This window comes from Crinia signifera, chromosome 9 (genome assembly GCF_055691185.1).
Source record: "Crinia signifera chromosome 9, ASM5569118v1, whole genome shotgun sequence".
In the NCBI taxonomy this organism is placed as follows: domain Eukaryota; kingdom Metazoa; phylum Chordata; class Amphibia; order Anura; family Myobatrachidae; genus Crinia; species Crinia signifera.
The window spans coordinates 135,044,993-135,062,699 of record NC_139225.1 but is presented as its reverse complement, the minus strand read 5'-3'; the positions used below and the strand labels follow the sequence as shown (position 1 = coordinate 135,062,699).

Genomic DNA, 17,707 nt, shown 5'->3' with positions numbered 1-17,707 from the left:
TGGATGAAATCCAGACCCATTTTGTTTAGTGCGGGGAGGATTGATTCCTTATCTGAAGTGATCCTAACCACCCTTACCATTTGGGAAAATGGTAGGCCTCGTTTAAGTGGCCGTGGGTGGAAACTGTCTGCCAATAGTACCGAATTTTGGTCTGTTGGTTTCTTATAAATTGATGTTTTAAAGAGACCATCATGAATTGACACACAAACATCCAAAAAATTAACCATATTGGGGCTGCTGATACATGTTAGCCTGATGGTCCCTGTGGTGTTATTCAGGTGTTCAATAAATTCCCCCAGCAATTGTATACCTCCCGTCCAAACAAAAAAAATATCATCTATGAATCGAACATAAAGAGAAATAAAATCTTTGAACTGAATATTTTGTAAAATGTTGAATAACTCATAATCGTACATAAACAAATTGGCATAGGCCGGGGCCATGTTGGACCCCATGGCCGTGCCTTGAAGCTGCAAATAAAAAGAATTTTCAAATAAAAAATAATTTTTGTGTAGAATGAAACTCATAAGTAAAAGTAAAAATTCCACGGGAGGACCTTTGTATGTTGAGCTCTTGCTCAGTGCCTTCTTGATCGCATCAAGACCAGCCTGATGTTGAATATTGGTATATAAGCTAGTTATATCACATGTTACTAGCAGGCAGTTCTCAGGTGGCGGACCATAGCTTTCAATTCTCTTCAGAAAATCTGTAGTATCTCTAAGTACTGTAGGGACTTCATTTACTACAGTCTGCAAAAAATAATCAACGAACTGTGAGACACTTTGGCACAGAGACCCCCTCGAGGAGATTATAGGTCTCCCCGGGGGGTTCTGCAAGGACTTATGTATCTTAGGGAGAATGTAGAGCAATGGGGTGATCGGGTAATCCTGTGTTAGGAATTCCTTTTCTGTGTCATCGATCCACCCATTGCTCCACCCCATATTAAGGATAGAATCCACCTCTTTTTTATAGGCTGTGGTTGGGTCATATTGTAGTTGTTTGTAGCATATTTTGTCGGCCAATTGTCTATAGACTTCATTAGTGTAATCTGACCTGTGTATCTGACTGGGAAGAGCAATTAACAGGCTTTGATGGGGACCACTGCTTTGAAGTCAGATATCTCTGGTTCCCAAGGGCCGATTTTCAAAATTCTTTTATCCATGGAAAGAGGGGAACCTCAGCTTTCAGCCTAGTGCCCTTAGACTCCTGGGGGGGTTTCTGGGTACTCAGAAACCCCCCCTGCGTGCGCTACTGAGTTCACAGCAATAGCAGGAGGGAAATGCTACTGCTGAGTATACAATAATTGAATGCAGTGACAATAATTTATGATAATAAAGAGTGGACACATAGTCCTACAGATGCAACCGGCCCTTTGAGGGTGACCAAACTGCTGATGCGGCCCCCAATGAATTTGAGTTTGACACCCCTGACATAGAGCAACATTATTTTAAATTAAATATCTGCCCAAAATAGATTTATATAGGATAAACCTTAATTTGCCCTGCTTGCGAGAACTTATGACCTAGAGCAGGCATGTCCAAACATTGCAGACATTGACATGAGGACCGGGAAGGGGAGACTAGCAGAGGACTGGGAAGGGGACGTGTGGTGTGGAGATGAAGTTGGAGATGGAGATAGTACGGAGAAGGTTACAGCAATCAACAAGGGCGTATTTCCCTGCAATGCTTGGCTGGCAAAGGGGGATTATCTGGGTGAAACAGATGTCTAGCAGACATATGTGTCTGTACATTATACTGTGTTTCCTATGACGATGGCTATTCTTATATAAACAAGGCTATAATGGCTTTTGCCAGGGCTGCCGTCCAGCTCGGACACCCACAAACTTAAACCCCTGGGGAACCTGTTGCTGCCTGATGCTGGAGGCGGCTCCGGGCAAATATTTGAAACTTCTAACATGTATCTGTGCAAATTATGCCTCTTATGAGCAGCGGTGTAGCTAGGTGCCATGGTGCCCGGAGCAAGGGCATATTTCACACCCCCCTACCCCGGTAATGAATTGGGGGCATGGCTAACGTGTTTGCATGTTACATTTGAAAAGAAAAAACGTAAAAAATAAGACAATATATAAGACGCTGTAACGTAATCTGCTGCGCTATATAAGACACTGTAACGGAATCTGCTGCGCTATGTAAGACACTGTAACGGAATCTGCTGCACTATATAAGACACTGTAACGGAATCTGCTGCGCTATATAAGACACTGTAACGGAATCTGCCGCGCTATATAAGACACTGTAACGGAATCTGCTGCGCTATATAAGACGCTGTAACGGAATCTGCTGCGCTATATAAGACACTGTAACGGAATCTGCTGCTCTATATAAGACACTGTAACGGAATCTGCTGCGCTATATAAGACACTGTAACGGAATCTGCTGCGCTATATAAGAAGCTGTAACGGAATCTGCTGCGCTATATAAGACACTGTAACGGAATCTGCTGCGCTATATAAGACACTGTAACGGAATCTGCTGCGCTATATTAGACGCTGTAACAGAATCTGCTGCGCTATATAAGACGCTGTAACGGAATCTGCTGCGCTATATAAGGTGCCGTAACGGAATCTGCTACGCTATATAAGACACTGTAACGGAATCTGCTGCGCTATATAAGACGCTGTAACGGAATCTGCTGCGCTATATAAGGTGCCGTAACGGAATCTGCTGCGCTATATAAGACATTGTAACGGAATCTGCTGCGCTATATAATACACTGTAACGGAATCTGCTGCGCTATATAAGACGCTGTAACGGAATCTGCTGTGCTATATAAGAATCTGTAATGGAATTTGCTGCACTATATAAGACACTGTAACGGAATCTGCTGCGCTATATATAAGACACTGTAACGGAATCTGCTGCGCTATATAAGACACTGTAACGGAATCTGCTGCGCTATATAAGAATCTCCCAAACCCCAAGTTAAACCCCATCATTAATTAGCTGTGAAAAAAATCCACCTTGAATAATGATAGCAGGGCGACACGGGCGGCAGCAGAAACTTTCTCCTCACCAGCGCTTGGGATGGCTGTGGCTGATGACGGAGTCACGGAGGAGGGAGTAAGAGGCAGGCGACTCTGGGAGGAGTCTGAGTGCTGCTGCGCTGCGCTGCCCGGAAGCCGGTCCGAGCAGCAGCAGCAATTTAGATTGGACAGAGTGAGTCAGCCGCCCAAGCGTCACGGACCGGGCGAGCAGGGCAGCTGGGCAGGGGGCAGGAGGCAGGCGCCAGGCAGGGCAGCCGCCGGCGCACACTGCCCGTTAGAACAGATGATCTAACTTGTGCAGGGATCATTTTTGCGGAGTGGGGGGGCGGGCCGGCGGCACCATTTGACCAATCGGCGCCCGGTGGCTCCGCCCTCCCTACGCCTCTGCTTCTGAGCAAGTACTTCACTTTATAACAAGGGCACCGAAAATGCCTAGGAAGCCATGATCATCAGCAAGGACATAATAGTCTAGCAATCTACCTCATGTCACCTAGCCCACAGTACTTTGTTACATCATAGTTACCTCCCCTCCTGCATTCTGTAGGAGACTCCCTGACATAGCAGCAATCTCCCTCGCTCCCTCATTAGACTACCAATCTCCCTCATGTCACCTAGCCCACATTACACTGTTATATCATAGTTACTTCCCTTCCTGCATTCTGCAGGAGACTCCCTGACATAGCAGCAAATTCCCTCTCTCCTTGATTAGTCTAGCAATCTCCCTCATGTCACCTAGCCCACAGTACTTTGTTACATCATAGTTACCTCCCCTCCTGCATTCTGTAGGAGACTCCCTGACATAGCAGCAATCTCCCTCTCTCCCTGATTAGTCTAGCAATCTCCCTCATGTCACCTAGTCCACATTACACTGTTACATCATAGTTACCTCCCCTCCTGCATTCTGTAGGAGACTCCCTGACATAGCAGCAATCTCCCTCGCTCCCTCATTAGACTAGCAATCTCCCTCATTTCCCCTAGCCCACATTACACTGTTACATCATAGTTACTTCCATTCCTGCATTCTGCAGGAGACTCCCTGACATAGCAGCAATCTCCCTCTCTCCCTCATTAGGCTAGAAATCCCCCTTATTTCGCCTAGCCCACATTACACTGTTACATCATAGTTACCTCCCCTACTGCATTCTGCAGATTTCCTGAAATAGCAGCAATCTCCCTCTCTCCCTCATTAGTCTAGCAATCTCGTGCATGTCACCTAGCCCACATTACACTGTTACATCATAGTTACCTCCACTCCTGCATTCTGCAGGAGACTCCCTGAAATAGCAGCAATCTCCCTCTCTCCCTCATTAGTCCAGCAATCTCCCTCATGTCACCTAGCCCACATTACACTGTTACATCATAGTTACCTCTCCTCCTGCATTCAGCAGGAGACTCCCTGAAATAGCTACAATCTCCCTCTCTCCCTCTTAGTCAAGCAATCTCCCCCATGTCACCTAGCCCACATTACACTGTTACATCATAGTTACCTCCCTTCCTGCATTCTGTAGGAGACTCCCTGAAATAGCAGCAATCTCCCTCTCTCCCTCATTAGTCTAGCAATCTCCCTCATGTCACCTAGCCCACATTACACTGTTACATCATAGTTACCTCCCTTCCTGCATTCTGCAGGAGACTCCCTGAAATAGCAGCAATCTCCCTCTCTCCCTCATTAGCCCAGCAATCTCCCTCATGTCACCTAGCCCACATTACACTGTTACATCATAGTTACCTCCCTTCCTGCATTCTGCAGGAGACTCCCTGACATAGCAGCAATCTTCCTCTCTCCCTGATTAGTCTAGCAATCTCCCTCATGTCACCTAGCCCTCATTGCACTGTTACATTTTTGGGGAAAAAAAGGAAGAAGAGATAGATACACATTGAATCATCAGCACCATTTCCCAGCACTGGTTTAAAACAGGGGTGGGGAAAATTTAGCCCTCCAGCTGTTGTTGAACTACGCATCCTAGCATGCCCTGCAACAGTTTTATCATTGCCAAATAGCAAAACTGTAACAAGGCATGCTAGGATGTATAGTTCTACAGCAGCTGGAGGGCCAAAGGTTCCCCATACCTGGTTTAGACGCAAAATCTGCCTGATACGGAGTCAATCCAATGTGGTGGCAATGGAACATGGCAGGTATTACTTGCACATTGTTTCCAATTGAATTGACCCCAAAGACCCTTTTCCAGACCCTTCACAAGAATGAGGTATCTATATATATTTATATAAAAGGCTAATAATAACTTGTAACCTCTATGAGGCGCATTACCGCCAGTGACCACTAGAGGCCACTCGAAGGACCAACTTACTCCTTTGTGCGCTAAAAGATGTCCTAACAGAAAGTGAGTGGAGAGAGGGAGCTGTGAAGACAGACTGGAGGTTGGAGCAGATAGGGACTGGGGGTGGGGTGGAGAATTTGTGGGATACAAACTGTCACAGCTCAAAGTGAAAGTAAAAACTGTCACCGCTCAAAGTGAACGTACATTGCAGAAGCCGTCATTTTGATGGTCTTTCAATAGTTTCTGGATAATTTGTACGAGCATCTGAATGATACATGACCAAAGAGAGACCAAAAGTAGGCACCATTTCCGCTCTGTGCTTGTTTGTTACAGGACGGTGACCCCCATTGTCTCTTCCTCATGGTCTTCTTGCCTAAATCCTTCATGACTCATTTAATTGGAGTTGTCCCCAAATGAGCCTTTATTTCTTATCTTTATAATGTAGTTGTCGGAAAGCTTGTAAAAGTAATGAGTATGAATCATTTATGGCGGATATCGCACAACAGATGAGTACAACAATCGCACAGTGCCATGCACAAACACCAAGATTGGCAACATTTCAATGATCTGAATGAGATATTAAAATGAGGCTGCAAAAAACACTATCATTATATAGAGTTAACCAACAAACCCCCCCCCCCCCCCCCCCCCAATATAATACAGGTTGAGTCTCCAATATTACCACAAATCCAAAATGCAGGGTATTTGAAAACACAGAGATTTTGGCATAGCTGAGATAGCGACACTTGCTTTCTGATTACTCAGGACCTTATTCTGGTTATACCGCCGTTCGCATTGGCACTCGTCCCCCTTCACAGGGCAAATTCGCCCTGGTGAATGAATGTTCTGCATAATTCGACCATCGAATTATGTGGAGCGTAGACTCAAAACGCAGACACTTTTAGGTGTCTTAGTTTTGCGTGCGTTCTGTATGAGGACATCCAGTGACATCCAGTGATTTTTTTTTTTTTTTTTTTTGGGGGGGTTCCAGTGCAGGGCTTCTGAAGGCCAGGGCTGCGATCAGAAATTTTGGCGCCCAGGACTGCCAAAATCCTGCCCCCCCACCCCCCATATTCCCTACCAACTCCCCCCCCCCCCCTCCTCTCGCACCTCAAAGCCGGGGTCAGGGTGCCTGGCAGCTCCTCTCTATGATGCAGCAAGTCTCCTGACTGTGCTGCCGCTGCCCTGCTGTCATGTGGTCCCGACGGCCGGCTTGTTGTTGGAGCAGTGCCGTAACTATAAATTTTGCTCCCCCATGGCTGCACCGGCACTGTGGATGACTTGCCTCCAGTGCTCAGTCAGTGGGCAGCGGCAGGCAGCAGCATGTCAGTGCATCGAGCGGGTGCCGGCGCCTACACAGACCCCACTGCTGCTTGCTCCCCCAAGCGGCTACTGGGGCTGCCTTACAGTAGTTACGCCACTGTGTTGGAGGATGTGCACTGCAGTCACAATGTGCCGCCCTCGGCCACCGGGCCCTTAATGAACTCGGAGCTGGGCGGGGAGTCCCAAGGACAGTGAGGGGGCAGGGTGAGTGTCCGAGCTGCCCGGGCCCTACCCTCTGTCAGAGCGGCGGCTCCCGGGACTCCAGTACCCCCAGATCCCTCTGTCGGCGGCCCTGCTGAAGGTAGTTGTAAGTCAGAATGCCAGCATTGGTGTACTGAATACCAGTATCCTGACGGGTGTGGTACAGGGGTCCGACAGTCGGGATCCTGACAGTCATTAGCCTGACGTCAGGATCTTGAATGCCCTGACTCAGACAGCATGGTGAGCGCAACAAAGCCCCCTTGCGGGCTCGCTGCACTCGCCATGAGCAAAGGTATCTGAGGTGATGTCAGATATTGCGTAGTGATGTCAGTCAACATTTCCTATCACCATAAATCAAAGGCCCTCTAATTGACAGGGAGACTGATGTTTCTCTTGCATAATTCCATATATAGTAATAGTAATCTCAATGACCCTGGCCGCACCTGTGCCCCCAACATCCTATTAAATGACTTATTGGCATTTCTGTATTACTACTACTGTACTTTGTACACAATGTTGGTGTCACAGCGCCCTCTGCTGGCTGAATCATATCACTATCAATGATTTTTTCCCTTTTACTGTACATTATACAACATCTCTAACCAGTTGCCTTGCGGCAGCCAGGAATTAATTACTCCTGATGTTCCCAACATTTCATATCATACACTTGCAGATTATTACTTTTTTCAAACCTTAGAAGTGATCTGCAGACTATTCCATTTTCTTCAAGTTGTTCCCTATGTAAATATGGTATGCGGTCATTAGGTGTCTACACTGTCTATGTCAACAGTCAATAGGTTCGACCACTATTGGTCGACAGGCAATAGGTTGACACATGAAAAGGTTGACATGCATTAAGTCAATATGGTCAAAAGGTCGAAATGGCAAAGGTCGACGTTGGGAAATGTTGACATGAATTTTCCATGATTTTTTTTTTAAGCGGACTGTATCATAGTGTCGAACACAGCGAGCCATGCGGGGACGCGGTACATCGGCACCTGATGTCGACCTATGTCAACATCCATGTCGACCTATGTTGTCTTTATGTATGGCCAGCTTATAGTTTATTTACTAAGCTGGGAGTTCTATTTCAGGTGGGATGTTGCTGTGGAGAACCAATTAGAATCTACTTATTATTTATTTAGCACGTTCTTGAAGATAATAGAATCCGATTGGTTGCCCATAGCAACATCCCATCTGAAATTAAACTCACATCTTAGTAAATAAACCCCTAAATGAGAAAACAAATCTGCAAATAATAGAAAAATATAATTTCTGTAATAAGCAATAAATATAAATGCGAGGCTTGTGCAGCAGGCTGACGCTCTAGCTGCACAACACCTGAAGTCGTGGATGAAGTTGAACAGGCTCTACCATGAAAAATAAAGTTTTTTCCTTCCCAGCAGGCATTGCAACTTCCAAGCTACTGGTTGTTCCAGTTCTGTCACTTCCCTATTGATTCTGCAACGCGAGTCTGTCCAAGTCTGCGGGAGCTCTGGAACATCCTGTGATCCTTCCCTGTGACCTGCTGCTCAGGTAAAGGTGTCCTAGGGGAGTGTCTGTAGGAGCCAATGCAGATACCAATCTGGCAGGTGATTTATTGTGCATGGTATGGGTACAAGCTGTAGATGTAGTTATTGCCTGGTTCCCTTCCCGCAGGGTTACTCCCACTGTGATACATGTATCATCCACTGCAAGTTCTGTTGCCCTGTACAACTGAAAACAGTGATAATACAAATCTGGGTAATAATAGACAGACATAGGGGGTTATTCTAGTTCATTTGGTCCTCCGGAGGACCGATGTTGCGCGTCTACGAATGTGCAGACGCAGGGTCCGTGCACCCACGGCGAACTTTCGATACGCCAGGTGCATGCACCATACACGGCGTTCGGGGGGCGGAGAAGGGTGGGGGGGCGCCGGGCTACCCCATTACCATATGGGAACGCCCAACATTGCATGGTAATGAAGCGGTGACGTGGGTGCGGGGAGGTGGCAGCTGACATCACCGGATGTCAGCTGCCCGCTCATATCTGTCCCGGCATGCACGCATATGGAAGTGACTGGAAAGATACTTTTATATGCGTGTACCTTCCACAACTTTCGATGGTCGGCAACCATCGAAAAATGTGGGAGGTTAGACCTTGCTTCCCCTTATACTTAGATTTATTAGGCTGGCATGCTGTAACTTGGACGCAGTAGTCAATGCCATCCGAAGTTGATATTAGGGGCTGTAGTAACTTGTGGCTACTGTCAGCTAACCCCATGTACAGTGCGCACTCTGGAGGCTAACCCCATGCACAGTGCGAACTCTGGAGGCTAAACCCATGCACAGTGCGAACTCTGGAGGCTAACCCCATGCACAGTATGCACTCTGGAGGCTAACCCCATGTTTAGTGCGCACTCTGGAGGCTAACCCCATGCACAGTGCGAACTCTGGAGGCTAACCCCATGCACAGTATGCACTCTGGAGGCTAACCCCATGCACAGTATGCACTCTGGAGGCTAACCCCATGTACAGTGCGCACTCTGGAGGCTAACCCCATGCACAGTGCGAACTCTGGAGGCTAACCCCATGCACAGTACGCACTCTGGAGGCTAACCCCATGCACAGTATGCACTCTGGAGGCTAACCCCATGCACAGTACGCAATATGGAGGCTAACCCCATGCACAGTATGCACTCTTGAGGCTAACCCCATGCATAGTATGCACTCTGGAGGCTAACCCCATGCACAGTATGCACTCTGGAGGCTAACCCCCTGCACAGTACGCACTCTGGAGGCTAACCCCATGTACAGTATGCACTCTGGAGGCTAACCCCATGCACAGTATGCACTCTGGAGGCTAACCCCCTGCACAGTACGCACTCTGGAGGCTAACCCCATGCACAGTATGCACTCTGGAGGCTAACCCCATGCACAGTACGCACTCTGGAGGCTAACCCCATGCACAGTACGCAGGCCCTTATTCTGATTGATGCGGACTTTACCGCGTACTTACGGATCGCGTCTTTATGACGTCTGCGCATGCGTGGAGAACGCTACGCGCATGTGCCACGCCTTGACTCGGTACCAGTTCGGCCAAATCCCGTCCAAAACTGTTCACCGCTATCAGTCGGGAAATAGGGGCGTATTATGGGCGTCATGCGGAATGACACATGGGCGTAGTTTCAAAGTGGGCAAAACGGGGCGGAAACATGGGCGGACACGGGGGAGTACACTTATGTTGGGGGGCGTACATTCGGAAACCACTCCGAATGCACGCGATGAAAAAAGGGCAGAAATGTGCGGTGTCCACAAGTGTACTATTGCTTTGCGGACACCACTCGTTCATGCGGTAGGCGAACGTACGCCTAATGACTACAACCATTAACACCTGAACCCAATAGAATCTACTCCTTTACTCATTACTCACTAATAGGACGCTTGTCAGTGCTTTAATTGAAACCATTGCTGCTTCAAGGAACCCGTACTAAACACCCACATATGCTGTACTTGTCAGACACTTTCAAACTGCTAACAATGGACATGACAGAATATTAATACTAGCAATACACATGTGTATTTGACATGTACTCATGAAACCACACATTTTGGGTAAAGTAAACACATTTATTTATATTCATGTCACAGTCAATGGCAGTGTGATGCAATGACCATAAAATAATACATACAAACAATAAACAACATGGCAGGAATGCCGCAAAATAAATAATAATACAAAACAAATATAATTGCACACAGATGGACTCCAGCACCTCCTATGTGCCACTGCACATGCAGCCAGTGGGAAATGATGAGGCTGCTGGCCCTTCTACAGCAGGGCAAGCTGCACCTGACCATTCAACAGCAGGGCACCCTACACCTGGCCCTTCTGCAGCAGGCCAACCTGCAGCTGGCTCATATGCACCATCAGCAGAATCATTTGGAACACAACCGGGGACTTCACAAGATAGTACCATGGCCATCACTTCAAGTACAGCTGACAGTAATGCCAGGCAAAAGAGGGCAACAGGGGAACCACAAAGGACATATGAAGCAAGGCCTCAGCTGGTTCCCCTCAGCACGTGATTGGACACAAGAAGCTGACACACACAGCACAATGGAAGATTTGGGAACACATAACGGCAGAGATTAATGCAGCCACAAGTTCATTTCCGACCACGTTTGGCCTTGGTAGGCTCCTTGGCCTGTGCAGCAGCTCTTCGGGGACGGCCAGATGCTGGGGCAGGTGGAGCAGATGATGTGGAGGGGTTGGCTGGTCTACCCCTCCTGCCAGCAGGGAGTGTTGCCGCTGGTAATGCACCAGAAACGGATGCCATTAGGACCCTGTTGCTGGTAACCAGCTCCACCATAAGCTCATTATGGTGGAGGAGGAGATCATTTTGGCGGGTGGCTTGCTCGGCCAGCACCTGAGCACTTGCAGCCATGGCCTGCATGCTCGCAGCCATGGACTGCTGGGTGCTGACCAAGCTCGCCAGGATCTCCTCGGTCCTACGCACCCGTTCTGATGCCAAGTCTCCCTGCTGGTTGATGTCCCCAAGCACCTCGGCCAAGGCGGCCAAATCGGCTTGGCCCGATGCCTGCTGCTGCACAGGCCTACCTCTGGGGCCAGGTGGCACGGACTCCTCCACCTCCTGAACAGAGTCGTCACCAAGCGGTGGGGTGTCTGTGGGCAAAGATAAACACAATTAGGAGACATTCTACGATAATTACTTGCACAAGTTTATGGCATGACCAATATTTACCTTCCAGAAAAGACGCAAACACTTCAGCTGGGGCCTCGCTATCCATAGTGCTCACCCCCCGGATCTCCTCAACTGATATGCAGCTCTCGGCCATCACCTCCAGGGGGGTGAGCTCTAGCCCTGATGGCATGGGGCCGGCCCCAGATGTCTGGCTGTGGTCCCACCGCTTGGTCAGCTTCCTCTTCAGGTTGGTTTTGAAGTCCTGCCACCTGCAATGTAAGTTGACATATTAATACATGTCACTCCCAATGTTAGCTGTTGCAGCCATTGCTCTGTGCTACATATTACAACATGTGATTATTGTCCCATATATAATATTACATGCAACTATGATATCAACCGTTACAATACACATTCACAATCACCGTACTCTAACTCACAATGAAATTACATGGCAATAATGTATGTGTATCGTAACAACCTCACGGGCCATTTGCTAAATGCATCTAAGCATCAATTCAATCATTACTTGGCTATTACTGGCCACATGTATCACAAAACAACTTGCCTCTTCTTCACATGGTCCGTCTCACGAACTTGTGGCGCTACTTCATTAATCTCTGCCGTTATCTGTTCCCAAATCTTCCATCTGCGTGTGTGTGTCAGCCTCTCGGATGGACACTCTATCCAATCACGTGCTCGGGGAACCAGGATGGCCAGCTCCTGTGCTTCATATGCCTTATTTTTTTTGGGTGGTTCCGCTGTTGCACTGGCTCGCCCCTTGCCACGTCCCTGGCCACGCCCCCTGGCACCAGTCGCTGCACTTGAAGTGCTGGCCATGGTACTACCTTGTGAAGTCCCCTGTTGTGTTCCAAACAATTCTGCTGATGGTGGATATGAGCCAGCTGCAGGTTGGCCTGCTGCAGAAGGGCCAGGTGTAGGTTGCCCTGCTGTAGAATGGTCAGGTGCAGGTTCCCCTGCTGGAGAAGGGCCAGCAGCCTCCTCATTACCCACTGTCCGCATGTGCAGTGGCACATAGGTGGTGCTGGAGTCCATCTGGTCAAATAGTTGCTGCAGCACTGGGTCCACCTCTGGTTGGGATCCAGACATGTTAGCAACAACATTGTCACCTTCTAATACACCTTTATATACTGTTTGTGTAATCTGTTTGGCGGACATCAGCGGCAGCTGCGTTCCGTGCGTGAGCGTACGTCGCTGGTTTTTCGCGCCGCATACGGTGGCGGAAATTCCATTGTGTAAAACCTGGCGAAAGTTCGACATGAAATACTGGTCACCAATGCTAACATTGCATAGAATCTTCTGATACACCTGTGACTATTGCTCAATACACATGCTATTTGCTAGCATGACATGACATTTCATTCATGACTACTGTGGTATTGTGGCGTTTTAGTGCAAGCTAAAAGTAGCCCATTCCCTTAGAGAATCCAGGCCACAAGTCATGCAATACTCATCTCTACTGTTATAGACCACACATGTGAGAGCCCTATAAATAATGTCTTCCTGCTAGAATCATTTGTCTTCAGATCTGGACTTGTCAGGGTCTAAGGTAAGCTCTTCCATGCTCCTTGTAGATATGATATCCATTAACAATGTAAGTGTATGAATGTATGCACTATTGCCTCACTGACTACAGATTGTTGGGCCAGCAAAGTGGTGTATTATTATTGCAACATGTCACATGTTCACTATTTCACTCACAGGGCTTAAACCTGTGTGGGTTCATCTATTGCAGGACAACATGTCCCAGCAATAGATGAAATGTGTCATAGTACATGATGTCGGCAAAAAATGCTGACACCTTTATCTGTGTGTTTTGGACGGTGTGTATTGAGTTCATATTATTGTGTCATCATTAGAGAGTCAAATGGATCTGCGGGATTTCATGGGGCGGCCATCTATTGTACGTATTGAAGGCTACAAATCTATTTGTAGTGGGATATGGCCATTATGTGCATAGGTGCATCAGTATTTATGTTCATTTCTTTATAGGTTGCAGAAGCTATTATGCGCTACATGGAGAGGAGGCTAAGGGCACTTGCGGCTCTCCCCACTCGTCGGCCAAGGAGGCCAGGACGTGCTAGAATCTATCGCACACGGGTGACTCTGTTTGCTATGCCCGATGATGAGGTACTTACTAGGTACCGGTTACCGCCACATGTCATTCTGGATCTGCTCACCTTAATTCAGAGCGATCTGGAACCTCTACACGGGATCACGACAGCAATTCCGCCTCACACACAGCTGCTGGCAGTGTTGCATTTCTGCGCCTCAGGATCATTCCAACAAGTAGTGGCAGTACTTGCTGGAATATCTCAGCCGGCCTTCTGCCGAATCCTGAGGCGTGTGACGTCGGCCATGTTCAGGCGCAAGGGGCACTTCATGGCCATGACATTTGCCACCGAGACCCTGCGCAGAAGCCAGCAGGCCTTCCATCAAATTGCTGGCTTCCCTAATGTGATAGGGGCTGTGGATGGCACCCATGTACCATTTGTGCCTCCATCTCGAAGTGAGAAGATATATAGGAACCGCAAATTGTTCCACTCACTGAACGTGATGGTGGTATGTGGCCCATCCATGGAGATTCTCGCCTTCAACTCGAAGTTTCCCGGAAGTGCCCATGACTCTCATGTCATCCGACAAACCGGGATATGGCATAGACTCCAAGAGCTGGAAGGCCGTGATGCGTGGGTTCTGGGTGACTCCGGTTACCCATGTACGCCCTGGCTACTTACGCCGTACAGCTACCCAGCACCGGGCCCACAGGAGGCATTCAATCGGGCGCATGTTGCCACCAGGCAAGTGGTGGAGCGCTCAATTGGGCTTTTAAAAGGTCGATTTAGAGTGCTCCACCGCACTGGTGGTGACTTACAATATGCGCCTGAAATGGTGTCGAGGATCGTGGGCCTGTGTATATTTTTCCACAACATTGCTGTGCGGCGTGAGATACCCTTTGATGAGTGGGAGGTACCATCTGAGCCGCAAGATCCGCCCATGCGCCCATCCCGCGCCCCTGAATGCCGGAGGGGATACCAGCTGCGGGACTCTGTGGCGCAAAGATACTTCAGGTACATGTTATTGAGTTGACAGAACACACCAATTATTGTACAAATCACCCCTTCAAATAAGTACAGTGTGTTAGTTGTCAGTGTTACAACACGAAAATTAGCCAGCCTGCCCTCCTAATGGCAAAGAAATAGGAGATATTTATCATATGTGCTTAGTTTGGGGGGAAGTTCAATATAGGTGCTAATTATTATACCTTGGACAAGGGATCTTATGTGTTTGTTATATCTTCATTATTGTAGTTGATACTATCCCTGATGACTGGTGAGTACATTGATTTATTCTATCATGTGTTGGGGATTATTTCCTGTGTTGATGTATGATTTGTTTGCATATATAGATATATATCTATATATGATGTTGGAATTTATTCACATGTTTCAACATTTCAAGGAGCATGCAGGCAGGCAGGCAGGCAGGCAGGCAGGGCTGGTGTATAATGCTGGTTTCAGGATACCTGCAAGTGTGTGTATGTGTCTTTTACACATAAATGTACGCATACACATATATGCATAGAGTAAGTAATGCTAACTACAGCTATGCCTTGCTAAGCTATAGCACGCGTTGCTTGGCGGAGCGCGGCCTTATTGGATTTGCTAAGGGCATACACACTGTGTTTTATATATATCAGATTTGTTCATTGGCATACATCAACACTACGGTTTTGAAGGCATGCGAATTTTTCACCATTTGTGTTGGCGCAGAGACGCTGTTAATGTAAAAATGAACAATAAAGTTATTATCACAAATAACTGTGATCAACCAATGCCACCACCTGATTGGTTGATAGATGCCATTGTCAACATGGCGGAGACACGAAGGGCAGAACCCTTCACGCATGAGGAGCTCAAGGTTCTTGTCTCCGTCATGGAGACAAGGCTGGGCCGTGCGGGGCCCTTCATAACAAACCGCCATAAGCGGAGGGCGTACAGAGCGGCAGGGCGCCGAATTTACGCCCGCACTCGGGTGCGGAGGTCCCTCGGGCAGCTGGAGAGGCGGTGGTCGGACCTCCGCAGGCGCCAGCCCCAGCTGCTCACACAAATAAGGGGCGAAATTGCTGAATGTGAGTATTTTAGCTATGAAATTTCGCACTTACAACATAGCATATATAAGCAATAAAATGTGTCTCATGATAAGTGGGTGTCCATGGGTTTAAAAGTCCATAGACTCTTATGTGTGCTTCTTCCTGGTTAACATGCAGTCATGTGCCTTTTATATGTCATGCCATAGCATTGAGGATTCTGATGCATACAATGTGCCCAATCTAATATGTGTTACACATTGATAAATGCCTGGGTTGTAATGTGTGAACAAATGACTAACAATCACATAATAATTTAAATGTCACAATTTGGAGTCCATTAACAGTAAGGAGCTACTTTCCTGCATCGTTTGCCATCATTATCACCCTTCCATGTATGTCTTGTTATGGATGAATAAATGTGCCCCAATGAGCCGACATTGACCATGATGTTTTTTTCTACCACACAGCACGAGCCCGAGCCCGACAGGCCCGTGAACAGGCGGAGGCAGGCCTGGCCCAGGACGAGGCCCAAGACCCCCAGGAGGAGGTGGCGGCAAGGGTGGAAGAGGAGGAAGTGGAGGAGGAGCAAATGGTGGAGGAGGAGGTGGTGCGTGAGGAGGTGGAGGAGGAGGAGGTGGAAGAGGAGTTTGTGGCGGAGGAGGAGGTGTTGGTGGCGGAGGAGGAGGTGGAGGAGGAGGTGCTGGTGGTGGTGGAGGAGGAGGTGGAGGAGGAGTTGGAGGAGGAGGTGGAGGAGTTGGAGGAGGAGGTGGAGGAGTTGGAGGAGGAGGTGGAGGAGTTGGAGGAGGAGGTGGAGGAGGAGTTGGAGGAGGAGGTTGTTGTGGTCGAGGAGATGGCGGAGGAGGGGGCTGAGGAGGCCACGGTTGCCCCGGACACATCAAGTTCCGAGGGGGAGGAGGCGTGCCAGGCACCGGACTCGCCGCAGATCGGTATGTTTACATAATGCATCATTCATGAAGTAGTTGTACTGGTATATGTTATGTAGCACTGTTGATTAAAAATTTTGGACACATACTAATCATATAGACCCCAAAGTGGGTAGCTACAGATACAGGTACGGGTTAGATGGGGAGTCCAAGGCATCACTTTCATCCAGGACACCTCTCAATTACACAGGTTTGTGGGATGGGTTGGAGGTCCATTTGGACTGCCACATAACCGTTGTAGTTAAACAGGATCCAGGAGTAAAGGGATGAGTGGATCATTTGTGGATTAAAATCACCTGCTGCAAGCGTAGATTATGACCCATCAAATAGTGGCATCGATATTGTTGGTGAATGTTATTTATAAACTGTAGGATGTATGCTCGAAATGGAGTATGGGCCGGCCTACCTTGGAATGGCGTCACAAGTTGGCAGTGTCCCCGGAGCCTCCTCTACCTAAACCCCCCCTGTAGTTCTGATTTATTTTTGTCACTCACAGAATTGTAGGTTGGTTTAGACAGAATTATGATTTAGAGGATGTGTATTGTGCATTCCTGACATTTGCATAACTCCCATGCCACCAACCATCACTGAACTTAGATTGAGCAGATTGTGACAAGTTGTTATTGACGTAGGCCATGACCTGCTTGACATTGGTTAGTCATGGGTGGGTTGTGACTGAGAAGAAACAATATGACTGTTATGTCTTCTGCAGAGTTAAGGGTCGAGGGCAAAATAGACAGTATGTAGTAAATAAGTTTGCATGTATGTATATATGTATGTGTCATATATATTTATCTATGTGTGTCTCTATCTCTCTACATAGATAGATATATATCTCTATATATATATATATACACACATGTCACCTAGCATTTGTGCAATTTATGTCGTAGTATGTGAAATGTATGCATGAATAACATGACTAATTTTTGCCCCTTTGACATGCCCACAGATGACACCACACCGGCAGATGAGGGGGTGCGTGGGGCCCTCCTGCGAGCAGAGCACCATCTCCGGCTCCTTCAAGCCGACTTGCAGGACCTAAAAGACCTGCTCATTTAATGTTTCCTTTTTTTTTTTTTACATTATGTTAAATAGATATTTTAATAAATTCTTTATGCAAGTTCACAGTTGTTGGTTTTATTAGCACTTTAAATA

The 17,707-nt window shown here is 47.7% G+C and overlaps 1 protein-coding gene across 4 annotated transcripts in view; it reads left to right on the top strand.

Annotated features, from left to right (window-relative positions):
- The window catches only part of LOC146036113 (calpain-1 catalytic subunit-like), a 100,000-nt gene that overhangs the window by 35,682 nt on the left and 46,611 nt on the right, over positions 1–17,707 (top strand). For 3 of the 4 annotated variants that reach the window (XM_083159939.1, XM_083159936.1, XM_083159938.1), the window contains exon 2: positions 8,211–8,343. The gene's annotated coding sequence lies outside the window, so the exon portion shown is untranslated. The remainder of the gene's footprint in view (positions 1–8,210; positions 8,344–17,707) is intronic. The other variant, XM_083159937.1, reaches the window with a different exon arrangement.